This window comes from Ambystoma mexicanum, chromosome 10, assembly GCF_040938575.1.
Source record: "Ambystoma mexicanum isolate Mex_15411 chromosome 10, UKY_AmexF1_1, whole genome shotgun sequence".
In the NCBI taxonomy this organism is placed as follows: Eukaryota; Metazoa; Chordata; class Amphibia; order Caudata; family Ambystomatidae; genus Ambystoma; species Ambystoma mexicanum.
Window position 1 is genome coordinate 1,220,588,962 of NC_090932.1, and position 19,939 is coordinate 1,220,608,900.

A 19,939-nucleotide genomic window follows, 5' to 3' on the forward strand; every position below is an offset into this window, starting at 1 on the left:
AAAACAGTTGATTTTTCACCTTTCTCTATACATTCTTTGGCCCATGCATACAATTCTCTCTTCTTATCTTTAGAAACTGTACTTCGAGTCACTAATTTTGATTCAATACTCGCCCCTTCATCAGTTACAAGCGGAGATGAACATTTTGGGAAAGAGAGAGTAGACAGATCCTGTACATCAGGTAGTGGAGACACTACCGCTGGTAACAAAAACAAAATTACTGGGACAGTAACAATCGATAAAGTTGGAGGTACAGGCAGAAGAACAACAATAGGAAGAGGAGCAATAACTGATGGCGGAGGAGCAATGGGAGGTACAGGAATTGCCACGGGAGGAGGTGCGACAGCGGGAAGAGGAAAGACAACAGGAATAGTTACATAAGGAGGTGGGGCAGTGTCACCAGGCCTATGTTCATTTCAGAGTTTATTAATTAGTTCATCTGAGACATGAAAATCTTTAGAGGGATATATTTTCTGTATACCAAGCAGAAAAGCCCTATCCATGTTTCTAACAGACTAACTGTTTTGGTTGATCATATAATAATGTTTTTTTCTGATTTTGACATATGACAACGTGTATGCTTGTCTTTACTCATAAATTGCTGTATAGCTTCCCTTTTCCAATTCTGAATTACATCAAATGCTGCAGGTCTAGCTTTTTTCTTTAACAATATAGTTTCTAGATACTCTATTCGGGCAATCTCAAAGCTACCATTGACTGGCCACTGAAATTCGGAAGCATGTCTAGTTTGTCTCTGCCAAATATTGTTGAATACTATACTATCAATGCCGTACTTACAGTACATAGTACATGCTGGCGACCCCTTCTGTGGCGCCGGTCGGCCAAATTCCAAAGATTGTCTATCTCTGCGGAATAACGCCCTGAAACAGGCAGACAATTTCCCAGGCATGTCAGATTACTGGTGTTACCTGGCGTCGTCTGTGCTCGCGAATACAGATCTGCTACCAAATATCAGGATACTTAAGAATCGGGGCATGACTCACCTGATTACAAAGGACTAAGGAGGTCCAATCAGATTACAAAGGACAATGGACCCTCGCGGTTAGTGATTTCAGAAAATCTGCCCGCCTCGATATGTGGACCCTCATCAAGATGCCGTCTCGGACAGCATGCTCACCGTCCAGGGATCGGATTGTGCAGTGCTGTTGAGGTATCGCGTCTCATCAAAAACGGGCCCTCGTTTTCTCACCGTCCGATCTTTCCTTCAACGAGGTGGCATCAATCTTGAGGGTCCTTATTCGGGCGCCATCTGAAAGAACAAAGAAATATCGAGGCTGGGTACCACAAATGAAATACACCAATCACGGCTTGAAAAGATACAAGTATCTTTTATTACTGTACAGTTTACGGAGCAAAACAGATAGCTATCTGGCCCCAACACCTCGCTGTGTGTACCAGCGGACACAGTGAGGAGAGTGAGGTACTGGAAATCTAAATACTGGAATTTTTATACATTTCTTTTCAATTCGTATCTAGAGTTCGTGCCTAGTTCATATGACCGATTTTACAATGTTAAGCAAAGGATTACATGAATTTACATGAATTTACATTTCCATGATAATACAATGTTGGTATAGGTTCTCGGATCTGTGGTGAGCCTTATGTCAAGAATCTTTCACAATGTAGTTCAGCTAAAACATACGATCGTCATTTACTCTTCATTGTTTCGGTGTTTACACAAGGATAAGGATTGTGAGCGCAGACAACACTCGAATAGTAGCTCATATGAAGCAGAAGGTTTCTTTGCCCTGCTTAAACAGTTGGCTCGCAGACAATCTAAACATTAACAGAACTCAAAGGTCGGTCAGTTTGACTTGTAAGACCAAAACACATACCACCATTTTAGAATATGGAACACAAATGAAAATCAAAATGGCGGATGAATCTTAAAATGGCGGTGAAGTAAAACTCAAAAATCGGAGCTTTTGCAACACGGTTTTTCATGTAACGCGGTTGGGTTTAGGCCAATATTAAATATAAGGAGGCACTATATAATTACGGTTTAACAGTTAAGATTAATTATAAACCTTCCCTACCTCGCCTCTTGGTTTTGATGGTGTAAGTAGACTTTATTCTACTGTGCTGCAGGGCTATGTTTTCGATAGGGTGCACCATAAGGTATACATGGAGGCTCCCATTACAGGACATAAGGAATGTGTGGCTCTTATAATGCTTAATGGCCAAGGAGTACTCCTAATCCTGCTGCACGATGAATGAATTGACCACCATGTCCACTTCAATATCCTAGCTGCATAATCCTCCTTACTCATTCCAACGTTCCTGGCCTGTTGCTGCTTTTCAGTGGTTCGTGTGCTGTACATTGTTAGGATGTCTTCTCGTTGGGTGAGCTGTTCATTAGTATGTCTTTTTTTGGTGAACTTTAATTGTACGCAGTGCTCACCTATGTATACCTAATGCACTCATCTGTTTGGCACCCTATGTACTTCCATCTCATGTCAACTGCATTTGTACACAGAGCCCATCTATGTATACCGAATGCACTCAAACTGTTTGGCACTCCATGTACATACAAACCAGGCACCCACCTCTCTGGCTCCACACTGCATCTGTATTTCCTCATGTATACAACTGCATGTTGCACAGCCTGTGTTGGTTCTAATTTAGGTAGCACCATTTTGGCCACAGTGCTCCATTATTTACACAATGTATACCATCTGTCACAACATTTCTATAAGCATTGTTTTCAAATTCCTATGAACACGTGTACATTTCACCACCATGTATCAATATCAATATAAGCTCTGCACCACAGCGGTGTTTCATCATCCTTACTCATGCATTCCATGTTTAACACAGCAGGCGGTAACCCAAATCCCCAGAGTACTACTTTCAAATGCAAGTGCATTTTTCACCTCTCTGCATCCACGGATGCACTGTAGTCCAGGACTACAACTCCCATCACGAGTGTCACGCCATGTTTCACTTTCTCCTTTGGTGGATGACGCTCCTGTTTACCTATTGGCCCACATGTTTTTACTTTCTCTTTCGAGCGATGACGCTCCCATTTTTCTATTGTCCCAAGTGTCTTCCTGCGATTGGACCCCTCGGCCCAGGGGCGGAGCTTATCACTTCTTGTAGTTTCACTTTCACCCGGGTCCAACGCGATGGTCCATCGAGATGCTCCGGCGAATATTAACAGTAAGTGTGTCCACCGAGCACATTGCACGTTGTACAACCTTGTTCCTTCCCCGTTCCCTCATTGGATTTTTTACTGCATTTCTGCACGACAAGGCAAGGCCTTGATCCACACGTGCACTGACACTTTACACCCTCGCAGTAGCTGGCATCTTTAGGCACGTAACCCAGCCTCCACGCATGCTCATGCAGTAATAGTATTCTGCACCATCATCACCTTGCAGCCGTGTTGTAGAGTCCATTCTTCACAACACTGAATCTGTGTACCATAGACCACAATGCACGCCTCTACACTACACCTAATAATATGCAACACCAATGTGTGTAGCGTCACAGGGGTTCCAGCCTCCATAGCCTCCGGCCATCATAGGCTTTTCACTCAGCTGAATACGGACAGGACACCACTCACGCTCCTGCACCCATAGGCATGCTCTGGCATCAGCATCTTGATGTAGACACGTGGTAGGTTTTTTCACCACTCCTGACCGGTTCCAGTATACACGACCCTCAGCTCACTGGACGCGACTGAGATCTTGTCCCTTCCTTCTAGTTTTGCCATTGGCACGCGCCTTTTTTGATGCTCCTGCTCCCAGGACACACTAGTTCCAGTATAGGCAACATGGACCCACATCCATAGCAGAAGTGTACTAAAGACACCGCGCCTACCAGTCTCCTTGCACAGATGCAACCGGAGACCAACAGAAGCTCTACTGCCATATTGTCTTTTCGTTTGACGGTAAGCCTCTGCCTAATGATGCACTCCCATGTGCACTCATTGACACCAATCAGTCACTAATAAGTACCTTTAAGTTGGAAATCATTTTTGGAGATCCCACACCTCCCTAACCATCCGTCAACATTCAATTCTACAGATATCCCACGGACAGTGTTCATCCTTCACCCCCATCCTGAAGAAGGCCACGCTAGCTACTAACATCTAGTCTACGTTACCTGTGGCCGAAACACTACAGTGTCGATCAATGACACAACTTCATCGCACATTTACCTGTTCACACTTGTTGTTGTGTTTTCTCTGACAATACCCACAGACCAACAGTGGTCCTGGGCAGCACTCACTCTTGTTTTGTTAATTAATGTTAAACTTGTTATCGAGAGATTTTGCACTTTCATGTGGCTAATATCCTCTACACCAAAGAGGGAGGTACACAGTGGTACCCGTAAAAAGCTAAATCCAAAACTGTCCGTCTATCTGTTATCCTACAAAAAAGTGATTTGTTCTATGTATTATCACTATAATTTTGAGATTAAATTTATAAATCCTTAATTCCTACTGTGTGGGTCTCCCATCCTGATTCTTTTTCTATTCAGGCTCCCATTCCAGGACATAAGGAATGTGTGGCTCTTATAATGCTTAATGGCCAAGGATTACTCCTAATCCTGCTGCATGATGAATGAATTGACCACCATTTCCACTTCATTATCCTAGCTGCACAATCGTCCTTACTCATTCCAACGTTCCTGGCCTGTTGCTGCTTTTCAGTGGTTCATGTGCTGCACATTGTTGGGATGTCTTCTCGTTTTTATGCCTTTCTGGTTGTTACAGTCAGATATTTATTGCAAGGGATAGTGGTACATACGTCAGTGCATCCTGTGTGCCTTAATGATATGCCCACTTATGTAACACTGTGCCTGAGAGAGGGGGTGACATTGGTGAGTTTAGAGTGCTCTGCCCAATCAGGTGTTGCATTTGTTAAATCACATGCATCATGTACTGACAAAGGTTTGGCTATGCATGGTATGTATATGGCATTACTGCAGTGCTCCCTACCTCCTGCTTATCTCTTCCTCATTCTTTGATCCACAAGTGCATTACACTGGCGGTCTATTTTAATTATTGCCCGGCAATCAGTTGTTGATTTAAAAAAAATCTTAATTTTGCCTTTTTCGATTGTGTAATGCCCCCTGACAATGTAAATGTCGCCCTTTTGTGGAAAAAAAAATGCCAGTTGAGTTTGCCTTTTCTTTCACCTGAATATGCTATTTAGTTTAATTTAAGTGGACAGGCACTTTATTTGATCAGATACTGAAATGGAAACATTTGAGACGGGGGTGGCGCCTGATGGTTGTTCTTACTGTGTTCAGTTATAGGTATGGCGTTTTGTTCTCCACACAGCAATTTGTGATGGGATTTAAAGGCAAAGTTTTACCTACAGCACTGACTTGTGGTTCCCTTTTGGTTGTAGATGGTTATAAGGTTGGGGACCATGCTTTGGCAACAACTCTGTGCTTGTCGATTGGTACTCATGTTCTGTTTCTAAGAGCAAAATGCGGTCTAAGGTCAGTGCCCCATCAATCTTTCTTTTCATACTTGCCATTCTGTGGAAGCATTTGGTTTGCTTAAGAAACACTCGATTGATGCACATTTTGCAAACTATGTTTCCATCTCAGCAGATGTTCTTTAATGGTACTACAGAATAGTCCAAACTTTGTTGTATACTTTAGAAGTAAGCATAGCATGCTATGTTATCGTGTCTTACACTACTGGCATTCATACAGTGCACAATTGCAATGTGTATGGCGTCAAAGAGCTATGGGGTATCTGAATGCAGCAAGTAGAGCCATATTACAGAAAATGTGCATCAGTGAAAGTAGCACTAGAGCAAAAACTGCCCTAGTGCAAAAAGATTCTTTCAATGCGTTTTTTCACTTTGCACTTGTGCCTGGACGAGGGCAAACATTTCCTTGGTGCAACAATACCTTGAGCGACTATGTTTTTGGGCCAGTGTTCCTAATTTCATTTGCATCAGATGCAAAGTTATTTTAATATCAGTGATACATCTTATAAAAAATATTTGTTTTTCTGCCTCGATTTAACAAGACATCAATAATGAATAACAAATCTTGGATCCCTTAAGATGGCATACATGAAATGTAGATGTAATAATCTCCCTTAATTATAAATTGCAGGTGGATTGAGGAATAGTCTGTGATATTTACATATCTTTACATATTTACATATTTTTCTAGGTCAAGGGAGGGGAGATTGAATCTTAGTTACCTTTTATGGCAGGTTACCTAAGCTTGAAGTGGCTAGGTAAATGTACTCAACGTAATATTTGTAATGCCCTTACCAGACCTTCCCCCTTCTCATAAGCGGGAAGTGTGGTGTGGATTGTCTGAATGTATTGGGGTTTCAGTGTTTTATCAAAGGCTTTCAATATTGTGGACTTTGTGTCATGGTTGAAATTTTCATGTAAAAGAATGCATGGAATGTATTTTTTTTAATTCTAATTAGGAGCCCTGATTAGCATAGGTGAAGCGTTGAGGCGCTGCTGACCCAGGAAACACGGACGGCTCTTAGCAGCACAGCCTTTCCGCACTTGGTCTCTGAAGAAACAGGATTACCACTGTGACCTGTGCTCACATAGTAAATCCTCTGACCCTCATGATCCTCCGAGCAGCCTAGAGGCTGGGATCTTACCCCCCCCCCATGCCAACCGGATCCAACACCATTGGCCTGGGTATTGAGGACAGCACCGTCCCTGCCTTTTCCCCACCCTCGGTCTGCCCCCCTGAGCCCTGATTGGTGGACTTGGTGGACATAAGGGTCAGCTGACCCAAGATACATTCCCCATTGATAGGAGGGCCTCAAGCAGCCCTGCCCCGGCAGCCGGCTAAGGACTCAAGAAAATTAGCTTTCCTTGGGCATCTCCCAAACCTGTTTGCCTGTTCACCTTGTGGACCCTAGTCCTGCCAGGTCTCAACCACACATTCTGCAGCTAGAATCAGGTAGAAGACAACCCCATTGCAGTACTGCTGCATTTGGAAACTCGCTATTGTTTTTTTCCACTGCATTGCTTCCTCTTACCAGAGTGCTTCCCAACTGGGAATCTCTGGAAGATATGAAAAAAAACACAAACGGTTCAGTAGATAAAATCTGGAGGCGCTTTTGGCGAAACGGTACATAATCAAAGCCTGGTTAACTCAATTCGAGAAAAATGCTGTGCTGACTTACTGTTGTCATTATCGCTTCTATCCCTGTCATTCCTAGAGGCTACTAATACAGCTGCCCCTCTACGTTTGATTCAACCGAGTAGACTACCACCAGAACCTTGGATTACAGACCTCTTAAAAGAGGCTGCCTTAAACTACAGCAATCTGAACGCAAGTGGCAGAAAACATATGATCCTACCCTCAAACTACAATTTAAAGCATGTTCTGCCACTTACTCACCTAAAATCAAAGCTGCAAAAATTCTGTATCATACCACTAATATTGAGTCCTCCCTATCTCAACTCTTTTCTCAGCTGTTAAGGCTCTTGCCTCATCAGAGAGATTGGTCCCCATGGTTATTCCTACTCAAGAGCTATGTGATGCCCTATCACAATATCATATCAGTAAGATTGACACCATTTGGCAAAACATCTCTACAATAGTTACTACAGGCTTATTCACCGACAATGCCTTGCCCCCTCCTGCTGCCAGGGCTCCTTCTGAGACTAGGATCTGGTCCCCTTCAGATGCTATTCCATTGTGAGTCATTAAAAACATTGCACCAAATTTGCTGTCAGAGATTACGTCGGCCATTGATGACTCGCTCCAGTTGGGACTGGTCCCGCAGGAATTGAAGGCAGCCAGGGTAATTCCTCTCCTGAATAAACCATCCCTGGACCCGACCATTCTATCTAATTTCCATTATATTTCACTTTTGCCTCTTCTGCCTAAACTTCTAGAATCACTGGTGTCTCCTTTACTCTCTACTTTCCTTGAATTTTCTAATCTCAAAAGTTCAGAAATTACGGACGTTTTTGTGAAGGTAGATTTTTCAGAAATAGAATCAAGATTTCAGAAATGACAGATGCGCTTTAAAGATTTACCAACAACAGGATGGACACAAGATTCTATAATATAGTTCTGGACAGGTTAAAATGGATGTAAGAGGATTACTTTAAACTAAGAGATTGGTTATGGACAGTTCTAGACTAAATACTCACTCCTAGGCTTTGGAATGGAATGGGCCTCCTCACAGATCTGGTCAAGGGTTTGGACTTCATTCTCGCCACCGGACAGGTCTCAGGCACTCTGGGTTCTGCTCTCAGCACTGCGCGGTGTTCTAGGTGACCTCTTGGACTGGATCGGACGGGTTCTGGGTTACAGCTCTGCTTTCTGGGTCTGGATCTGGGTTCTAGCACGGGGTTCTTAGCTAGAACAGAAAAGCAGCTCAGTCAGGCTGTTGGATTTTGAGATGCCCCTTGGAAGTTTAGGGGTTAGAATCAGGTTGATTCTGCAGGCCTGCTGAGAAGGGTTCAGCGTTTGGATTAGGCCTCTGCTTCAGGGTTCTAGAGCTTGGATCTAGAGTCTGGTCTCCGGATCTATCTGGATTCTGGAGTCTTCTGGCAGGGTGCTGCGCCAAGAATAGTTGAATAGTGGAAAAGAGTGTGTCCTCATCTGTCCTAGCAGTCCTTATTTATGTGTTTTCAAAGTGAGTGGGAAGGCTGATTCTACACGCCCAACCCTCTAAGGATATAATAGGTTAGAGAATTCCCTGTCCCCTGACTGGAGAAAGGATCAGCGTGTCAGAATGAGTCAGAGTGATGCTGTGTTTATGGTTTAACTGAAATCCGTCCCCTTTGCTTTTCCATAGAAAATTAATTTTTCCCAAAAACATATTTCCCAGATACACAAGTTGTTCATAATACATATACACATCACAGATTAATTAAGGCATTTCTCTGTTCAAGTCCTATGTTCCTACGAGCTTGGGTTCAGAAATGACCACTTATTCGCGCTTTTGGTGGGTTTCCCAATATTGGTTCTGCACCAAATTTTACACAGGAATACACACCCTCTCTCAGCATATTACTGTAAGTTTTTATGTTCATAGCAAAAACACTGCAGCTGTGATATTAATAAATTCCGGAGTTTGGTCTCAGAACATCACACGGAGTTCAGCTTAGTCTCAAACTGTGAGTGCATTTTTCATTTTAGCCATCTCAAAGTTTTACATTTTTGTCAGCTTGGTACAATTTATTATAAGCAATTTTATAAAACATACATTTGCTTTCAATTCAATTCACACAATGGTTTGTCTCCGCCTCCAGGATCTGGCTGACTCAGAGGTCACATGTCCTGTCTCTCCCAGAGCAGTTGTTGACCAGTTACACCCAAATCAGCATATTCCTATTCATCCCAAAGAATCCATTGTTCCTTCCTCCGGGCTGCAGAGAAAATCTCATCCCCTCTTGATTAGCATGTCAATGCGACATCCTCCCTTTTGGTGGGAAGGCCCGAGGTGTGAAGGGTTCTCAGGGAACAAATGCCTCTTGAAGTTTTAACTAAATCATATTACCTTCTGGTCAATTGCAACATAGTTCCTTGTAAAAAAAAATACATTTATACATTCAAAATAAGCAACATATCTTTAAATCCAGTCTTTTTCCACATTAAATCAATGTGTGGCACTGTATATGGCATTTTGATGGAATTCTCTTCTTTGGCATAGTTTGGGGTTCCATGTTCAACTTTACAAAATAAATGGTTTTAAAACGCCGGCTTTCTGGTAGAAGTGAGTAGCGGTATTGCACCCATTTTTGACAGCTGTCTTTCCATCAGTATCTTTAAAAGGGGATTTTGCTTGATAGCATATGATTCTTGCTGACATTGTATTGATGTGGATTCTTGCAGTAGAGTAATGTGGAACACCCAACAAAGAGGTTGGAACTTTTAGGTGATTTGTGGGCCAGGATTTTAACAATTTTTGACAATCAAGAAAACAGATTTTTGAAACTAGCTCTGTTTCTTTTGCAATCAGCATTGCTATTTCCAAGTCGTTTCAGGCTACTTTGGGGGTAGCCCAATGGTGGTTTTCGGCAGTGGTCTCCTGTGCTCACTAAGATAGGCAAAAGTGGATGGTGGCCTGTTTTTCAGGTTTTCACTGCACATTTTCTGGTGATTTTGAGTGAGCAGCATGCTTTCCAGTGGCCATTCTGATGTTTCTGCTGCCAGCAATGCACAGTGATGTTGCAGGGCTTTGATGAGTGGGTGCATACATCCCACAGTCCTAATGACACAATATATCGTCAAAGATAAGATCTTCAGAAAAAAAGGCAGTTGAAGGATTATCAAAAATATTTCTGCTATCTATACTAGGTTGTTGATTATCTTGCAAGAATGATTGTGGATTTTGAGTGAACTGGCTTCTACCAGGACCCCCCACCCCAGGGCAGCATCTGGAACATCTACCCATGACACCATATGTGTTATTCGACCTCTGCTGAAGGATCGGGCATTGTGCTCTTCAATGACCTTCTTGTCTGCAATAAGCACATAGGTTCATGTGTACAGGACCCAGCTGCGCATTACTTTGTGGAACAAACTGACCTCGAAACTGTGTATTCCCACCTCTCCCTCTAACTATCTGTTGCAATAATACTTTGGTTTTCAGGTCCCCCTTTTTCCTTTCAATCCTCTCTTTTTCATTATTGACCCGATTTTCATAATATTGAGCCATATGTAATACTTTGGACTGTGATTTGGCTCGCCAAGCATTCTCAGAAGTCATGATTTGTGACTGAATATCAGAAAACAATCCACGCACAAACTTTTCCACAAACAATCTTTTCCCTGACTCAGTGCTTAAATCCTGTCCACTAAAATATGAGCACACTTGTTCGAACCGATTAAAGAATTCGGTAGCACCTTCAGATTTTCCTTGGGTACAAGCAGTAAGTTTCTCCCAAACAATCCTTCTCTTGCGGACCACAGTTTTTAATTTTGCTACTATTCTGTCTGGAAAAGTCAGTATCAATTGTGGCGGTCTCTCACCAGCTCTTCTTTCTCCATCTATCCTCACCAAGTTAACCCATGTATCACCCAATCCTGCTTGATCATCTACAGTCCTAATTTGTTTCCATAAATCAGCAGGTAGGATCACAGGAAACAACAAGTCTATATCGCCCAAAGTGAAAACTGATGAATGCAAGACAGATTAAGTAATGCTCTTTTACTTTCTCTGCAGAATCCCTTGAATAGGCTAAAACATTCAAATCCTTCAACCCTTGTGGGACATCTATGTCCATCAAATTATTCCACAATACAGCCAAATGTATTCCCATCCCCTCAATAAAGACATTCTTTTCGGGAATACTTACTAGATTAAGAAGTGTAGCTAAGATAGTTGATTTTTCACCTTTCTCTATACATTCTTTAGCCCATGCATACAATTCTCTCTTCTTATCTTTAGAAACTGTACTTCGAGTCACACTTTTGATTCAATACTCGCCCCTTCATCAGTTACAAGCGGAGCAGAACCGCTTGGGAAAGAGAGAGTAGACAGATCCTGTACATCAGGTAGTGGAGACACTACCGCTGGTAACAAAAACAAAATTACTGGGACAGTAACAATCGGTAAAGTTGGAGGTACAGGCAGAAGAACAACAATAGGGAGAGGAGCAATAACTGATGGCGGAGGAGCAATGGGAGGTACAGGAATTGCTACGGGAGGAGGTGCGACAGCGGGAAGAGGTAAGACAACAGGAATAGGTACCTAAGGAGGTGGTGCAGTGTCACCAGGCCTATGTTCATTTCAGAGTTTATTAATTAGTTCATCTGAGACATGAAAATCTTTAGACGGATATATTTTCTGTATAACGAGTTGAAAAGCCCTATCCATGTTTCTAACAGACTGACTGTTTTGGTTGATCATATAATAATGTTTTTTTCTGATTTTGACATATGACGACGTGTATGCTTGTCTTTACTCATAAGTTGCTGTATAGCTTCACTTTTCCAATTCTGAATTACATCAAATGCTGCAGGTCTAGCTTTTTTCTTTAACAATATAGTTTCTAGATACTCTATTCGGGCAATCTCAATGCTACCATTGACTGGCCACTGAAATTCGGAAGCATGTCTAGTTTGTCTGTGCCAAATATCGTTGAATACTATACTATCAATGCCGTACTTACAGTACATAGTACATGCTGGCGACCCCTTCTGTGGCGCTGGTCGGCCAAATTCCAAAGATTGTCTATCTCTGCGGAATAACGCCCTGAAACAGGCAGACAATTTCCCAGGCATGTCAGATTACTGGTGTTACCTGGCGTTGTCTGTGCTCGCGAATACAGATCTGCTACCAAATATCAGGATACTTAAGAATCGGGGCATGACTCATCTGATTACAAAGGACTTAGGAGGTCCAATCGGATTACAAAGGACAAAGGACCCTCGCGGTTAGTGATTTCAGCAAATCTGCCCGCCTCAATATGTGGACCCTCATCAAGATGCCGTCTCGGACCGCGTGCTCACCGTCCACGGCTCGGATTGTGCAGTGCTGTTGAGGTATCGCGTCTCAAAAAAACGGGCCCCCAGTTTTCTCACCATCCGATCTTTCCTTCAACGAGGTGGCATCAATATTGAGGGTCCTTATTCGGGCGCCATCTGAAAGAACAAAGAAATATCGAGGCTGGGTACCACAAATGAAATACACCAATCACGGCCTGAAAAGATGCAAGTATCTTTTGTTACTGTACAGTTTACGGAGCAGAACAGATAGCTATCTGGCCCCAACACCTTGCTGTGTGTACCAGCCGACACAGTGAGGAGAGTGAGGTACTGTAAATCTAAATACTGGTATTTTTATACATTTCTTTTCAATTCGTGATTAGAGTTTGTGCCTATTTCATATGACCAATTTTACAATGTTAAGCAAAGGATTACATGAATTTACATTTCCATGATAATACAATGGTGGCATAGGTTCTCGGATCTGCGGTAAGCCTTTTGTCAAGAATCTTTCACAATGTAATTCAGCTAAAACATACGATCGTCATTTACTCTTCATTGTTTCGGTGTTTATACAAGGATGAGGATTGTGAGCGCAGACAACACTCAAATAGTAGCTCATATGAAGCAGAAGGTTTCTTTGCCCTGCTTAAACAGTTGGCTCGCAGACAATCTAAACATTAACAGAACTCAAAGGTCGGTCAAATCGACTTGTAAGACGAAAACACAGACCACCATTTTAGAATATGGAACACAAATGAAAATCAAAATGGCGGATGAATCTTAAAATGGCGGCCAAGTAAAACTCAGAAATCGGAGCTTTTGCAACGCGGTTTTTCGTGTAACGATGTTGGGTTTAGGCCAATATTAAATATAAGGAGGCACTATATAATTATGGTTTAACAGTTAAGATTAATTATAAACCTTCCCTTCCTCGCCTCTTGGTTTTGATGGTGTAAGTAGACATTATTCTACTGTGCTGCAGGGCTATGTTTTTGATAGGGTGCACCATAAGGTGTACATGGAGGCTCCCATTCCAGGACATAAGGAATGTGTGGCTCTTATAATGCTTAATGGCCAAGGAGTACTCCTAATCCTGCTGCATGATGAATGAATTGACCACCATGTCCACTTCATTATCCTAGCTGCACAATCCTCCTTACTCATTCCAACGTTCCTGGGCTTTTGCTGCTTTTCAGTGGTTTGTGTGCTTCACATTGTTGGGATGTCTTCTCGTTGGGTGAGCTGTTCATTAGTATGTCCTTTTTTGGTGAACTTGAATTGTACGTAGTGGCCACCTATGTATACCTAATGCACTCATCTGTTTGGCACCCTATGTACTTCTATCTCATGTCAACTGCATTTGTACACAGAGCCCATCTATGTACACCAAATGCACTCAAACTGTTTTGCACTCCATGTACATACAAACCAGGCACCCACCTCTCTGGCTCCACACTGCATCTGTATTTCCTCATGTATACAACTGCATGTTTTACAACATGTGTCGGTTCTAATTTAGGCAGCACCATTTTGGCCACAGTGCTCCATTTTTTACACAATGTATACCATCTGTCACAACATTTCTATAAGCATTGTTTTCGAATTCCTATGAACACCTGTACATTTCACCACCATGTATCAATATCAATATAAGCTCTGCACCACAGCGGTGTTTCATCATCCTTACTCATGAATTCTATGTTTAACACAGCACGCTGTAACCCAAAACTTTCAAATGCCAGTGCATTTTTCACCTCTGTGCATCCACGTATGCATTGTAGTCCAGGACTACAACTCCCATCACGAGTGTCACGCCATGTTTCACTTTTTCCTTTGGGGGATGACGCTCCCGTTTACCTATTAGCCCACATGTTTTTACTTTCTCTTTCGAGCGATGACGCTCCCATTTTTCTATTGGCCTAATTGTCTTCCTGCGATTGGACCCCTCGGCCCAGGGGCGGGGCTTATCACTTCTTGTAGTTTCACTTTCACCTGAGTCCTACACGATGATCCATCGAGATGCTCCGGCGAATATTAACAGTAAGTGTGTCCACCGAGCACATTGCACGTTGTACAACCTTGTTCCTTCCCCGTTCCCTCATGGGATTTTTTACTGCATTGCTGCACGACAAGGCAAGGCCTTCATCCACACGTGCACTGACACTTTACACCCTCGCAGTAGCTGGCATCTTTAGGCACGTCACCCAGCCTCAACGCACGCTCGTGCAGTAATGGTATTCTGCACCATCATCACCTTGCACCCGTGTTGTAGAGTCCATTCTTCACAAAACTGAATCTGTGTACCATAGACCACAACGCACGCCTCTACACTACACCTAATACTATGCAACACCAATGGGTGTAGCGTCACAGAGGTTCCAGCCTCCATTGCCTCCGGCCATCATAGGCTTTTCACTCAGCCAAATACGGACAGGACACCACTCACGCTCCTGCACCCATAGGCATGCTCTGGCATCAGCATCTTGATGTAGACACGTGGTAGGTTTTTTCACCACTCCTGACCAGTCACAATAGACACGACCCTCAGCTCACTGGACGCGACTGAGATCTTGTCCCTTCCTTCTAGCTTTGCCATTGGCACGCGCCTTTTTTGATGCTCCTGCTCCCAGGACACACTAGTTCCAGTATAGGCAACATGGACCCACATCCATAGCAGAAGTGTACTAAAGACACCGTGCCTACCAGTCTCCATGCACTGATGCAACCGGAGACCAACAGAAGCTCTACCGCCATATTTTCTTTTCGTTTGACGGTAAGCCTCTGCCTAATGATGCACTCCCATGTGCACTCATTGACACCAATCAGTCACTAATAAGTACCTTTAAGTTGGAAATAATTTTTGGAGATCCCACACCTCCCTAACCACCTGTCAACATTCAATTCTACAGATATCCCACGGACAGTGTTCATCCTTCACCCCATCCTGAAGAAGGCCATGCTAGCCACTAACGTCTAGTCTACGTTACCTGTGGCCAAAACACTACAGTGTCGATCAATGACACAACTTCATCGCGCATTTACCTGTTAACACTTTTTGTTGTGTTTTCTCTGGCAATACCCACAGACCAACAGTGGTCCTGGGCAGCACTCACTCTTGTTTTGTTAATTAATGTTCAACTTGTTATCGAGAGATTTTGCACTTTTATGAGGCTAATACCCTCTACACCAAAGAGGGAGGTACACAGTGGTACCCGTAAAAAGCTAAATCATAAACTGTCCGTCTATCTGTTATCCTACAAAAAAGTGATTTGTTCTATGTATTATCACTATAATTGTGAGATTAAATTTATAAATCCTTAATTCCTACTGTGTGGGTCTCCCATCCTGATTCTTTTTCTATTCAGGCACCCATTCCAGGACATAAGGAATGTGTGGCTCTTATAATGCTTAATTGCCAAGGATTACTCTTAATCCTGCTGCATGATGAATGAATTAACCACCATTTCCACTTCATTATCCTACCTGCACAATCGTCCTTACTCATTCCAACGTTCCTGGCCTGTTGCTGCTTTTCAGTGGTTCATGTGCTGCACATTGTTGGGATGTCTTCACGTTTTTATGCCTTTCTGGTTGTTACAGTCAGATATTTATTGCTAGGGATAGTGGTACCTACGTCAGTTCATCCTGTGTGCCTTAATGATATGCCCACTTATGTAACACTGTGCCTGAGAGAGGGGGTGACTTTGGTGAGTTTAGAGTGCTCTGCCCAATCAGGTGTTGCATTTGTTAAATCACATGCATCATGTACTGACAAAGGTTTGGCTATGCATGGTATGTATATGGCATTACTGCAGTGCTCCCTCCCCCCTGCTTATCTCTTCCTCATTCTTTGATCCACAAGTGCATTACACTGTCAGTCTATTTTAATTATTGCCCGGCAGTCAGTTGTTGATTTAAAAAAAATCTTAATTTTGCCTTTTTCGATTGTGTAATGCCCCCTGACAATGTAAATGTCGCCCTTTTGTGGAAAAAAAATGCCCGTTGAGTTTACTTTTTCTTTCACCCGAATATGCCATTTAGTTTAATTTAAGTGGACAGGCACGTTATTTGATCAGATATTGAAGTGTAAACAATGGAGACGGGGGTGGCTCCTGATGGTTGTTCTTACTGTGTTCAGTTATAGGTATGGCGTTTTGTTCTCCACACAGGAATTTGTGATGGGATTTAAAGGCAAAGTGTTACCTAAAGCACTGACTTGTGGTTCCCTTTTGGTTGTAAATGGTTATAGGATTGGGGGCCATGCTTTGGCAACAACTCTGTGCTTGTCGATTGGTACTCATGTTCTGTTTCTAAGAGCAAAATGCAGTATAAGGTCAGTGCCCCATCAATCTCTTTTCATACTTGCCATTCTGTGGAAGCATTTGGTTTGCTTAAGAAACACTCGATCGATGCACATTTTGCAAACGATGTTTCCATCTCAGCAGATGTTCTTTAATGGTACTACAGAATAGTCCAAACTTTGTTTTATACTTTAGAAGTAAGCATAGCATGCTATGTTATCGTGTCTTACACTACTGGCATTCATACAGTGCACAATTGCCATGTGTATGGCGTCAAAGAGCTATGGGGTATCTGAATGCCACAAGTAGAGCCATATTACAGAAAATGTGCATCAGTGCAAGTAGCACTAGAGCAAAAACTGCCCTAGTGCAAAAAGATTCTTTCAATGCGTTTTTTCACTTTGCACTTGTGCCTGGACGAGGGCAAACATTTCCTTGGTGCAACAATACCTTGAGCGACTATGTTTTTTGAATTTGGGCCAGTGTTCCTAATTTCATTTGCATCAGATGCAAAGTTATTTTAATATCAGTGATACATCTTATAAAAAATATTTGTTTTTCTGCCTCGATTTAACAAGACATCAATAATGAATAACAAATCTCGTATCCCTTAAGATGGCATACATGAAATGTAGATGTAATAATCTCCCTTAATTATAAATTGCAGGTGGATTGAGGAATAGTCGGTGATCTTTACATATCTTTACATATTTACATATTTTTCTAGGTCAAGGGAGGGGAGATTGAATCGTAGTTATCTTTTATGGCAGGTTACCTAAGCTTGAAGTGGCTAGGTAAATGTACTCAACGTAATATTTGTAATGCCCTTACCAGACCTTCTCATAAGCAGGAAGTGTGGTGTGGATTGTCTGAATGTATTGGGGTTTCAGTGTTTTATCAAAGGCTTTCAATATTGTGGACGTTGTGTCATGGTTGAAATTTCCATGTAAAAGAATGCATGGAATGTATTTTTTGTAATTCTAATTAGGAGCCCTGATTAGCATAGTTGAGGCGTTGAGGCGCTGCTGACCCAGGAAACACGGACGGCTCTTAGCAGCACAGCTTTTCCGCACTTGGTCTCTGAAGAAACAGGATTACCACTGTGACCTGTGCTCACATAGTAAATCCACTGACCCTCATGATCCTCCCAGCAGCCTAGAGGCTGGGATCTTACCCTCCCCCCATGCCATCCGGATCCAACACCATTGGCCTGGGGATTGAGGACAGCACCATCCATGCCTTTTCCCCACCCCCGGTCTGCCCCCCTGAGCCCTGATTGTGGGATTTGGTGGACATAAGGGTCAGCTGACCCAGGAGACACTCCCCATTGATAGGAGGGCCTCAAGCAGCCCTGCCCCGGCAGCCAGCAGCCGGCAGCCGGCTAAGGACTCAGGAAAATTAGCTTTCCTTGGGCATCTCCCAAACCTGTTTGCCTGTTCACCTTGTGGACCCTAGTCCTGCCAGGTTTCCACCACACATTCTGCAGCTACAATCAGGTAGAAGACAACCCCATTGCAGTACTGCTGCATTTGGAAACTCGCTGTTTTTTTTTTCCACTGCATTGCTTCCTCTTACCACAGTGCTTCCCAACTGTGAATCTCTGGAAGACACGAAAAAAAACACAAACGGTTCAGTAGATAAAATTTGGAGGCGCTCATGGCGAAACAGTCGATAATCAAAGCCTGATTAACTCAATTCGAGCAAAATGCTGTACTGACTCACTGCTGTCATTATCGCTTCTATCCCAGTCATTCCTAGAGGCTACTAATACAGCTGCCCCTCTACGTTTGATTCAACCGAGTAGACTACCATCAGAACCTTGGATTACAGACCTCTTGAAAGAGGCTGCCTTAAACTACAGCAATCTGAATGCAAGTGGCAGAAAACATATGATCCTACCCTCAAACTACAATTTAAAGCATGATCTTACTCGGCTAAAGTCAAAGCTGCAAAAATTCTATATCATACCACTAATATTGAGTCCTCCCTATCTCAACTCTTTTCTCAGCTGTTAAGGCTCTTGCCTCATCAGAGAGATTGGTCCCCATGGTTATTCCTACCCAAGAGCTATGTGATGCCCTATCACAATATCATATCAGTAAGATTGACACCATTTGGCAAAACATCTCTACAATAGTTACTGCAAGCTTACTCACCGACAATGCCTCGCCCCCTCCTGCTGCCACGGCTCCTTCTGAGACTAGGATCTGGTCCCCTTCACATGCTATTCCATTGTGAGTCATGAAAAACATTGCACCAAATTTGCTGTCAGAGATTACAGGGGCCATTGATGACTCGCTCCAGTCAGGACTGGTCCCGCAGGAATTGAAGGCAGCCAGGGTAATTCCTCTCCTGAATAAACCATCCCTGGACCTGACCATTCTATCTAATTTCCATCCTATTTCACTTTTGCCTCTTTTGCCTAAACTTCTAGAATCACTGGTGTCGCCTGTACTCTCTACTTTCCTTGAATTTTCTAATCTCCTTGACACTGCTCAATCTGGCTTTCATCCTCGTAGGGGCACAGAGAGTGTTCTGGTCGCTGGCCATGGCCAAGCTGGTGGATGCAGGTGGTGTGGGACCTCTGATTCTGTTAGACCTTTCAGCAGCTTTCGACATCGTTGACCACTCCATTCTGCTATCCTGTCTTGCCCAGTTTGGAATATCAGGGCAGGTACTATCCTGGTTCACATCATTCTTGGAGGATCAAACTCAGACCCTCTCTATGCCCTCCTTTCTCTCTATTCCTTGTCACTTCAGCTGTGGGGTGCCGCAAGGCTCTTCTCTATCTCCCATTTTGTTTAACATCTATATTTAGGCCCTTGTTTGTCTCATCGGCTCCTTCTGCGTAAGATGCTACTCGTACGCAGACGACACTCAGATTCTGATCCAATTAGATCTTGATCCGGCTTATGTGTCATCGTGCCTGACAGCCGTTGTAGATTGGAGATTGGATGAACTGTAACTGGCTCAAATTAAATGGAGATAAAACTGAGGTGATTGTGGTGGGTTGCCATTCTGATCCCACGCTCTGGGTGTCTTCCTTTTGGCCCTCATCTTTAGGTTCTTTTCCTATCCCGGTTAGCAAAGTGAAAAACCTGGGTGTTGTGCTTTTAGCATCACTCTCTATGGACAAACAGGGCACTGCAGTTTGCCAGGCTGGTAATCTCCAGTTGAAAATTCTGAGGAAGGTGCTGCCCTTGATACTTCTCGGC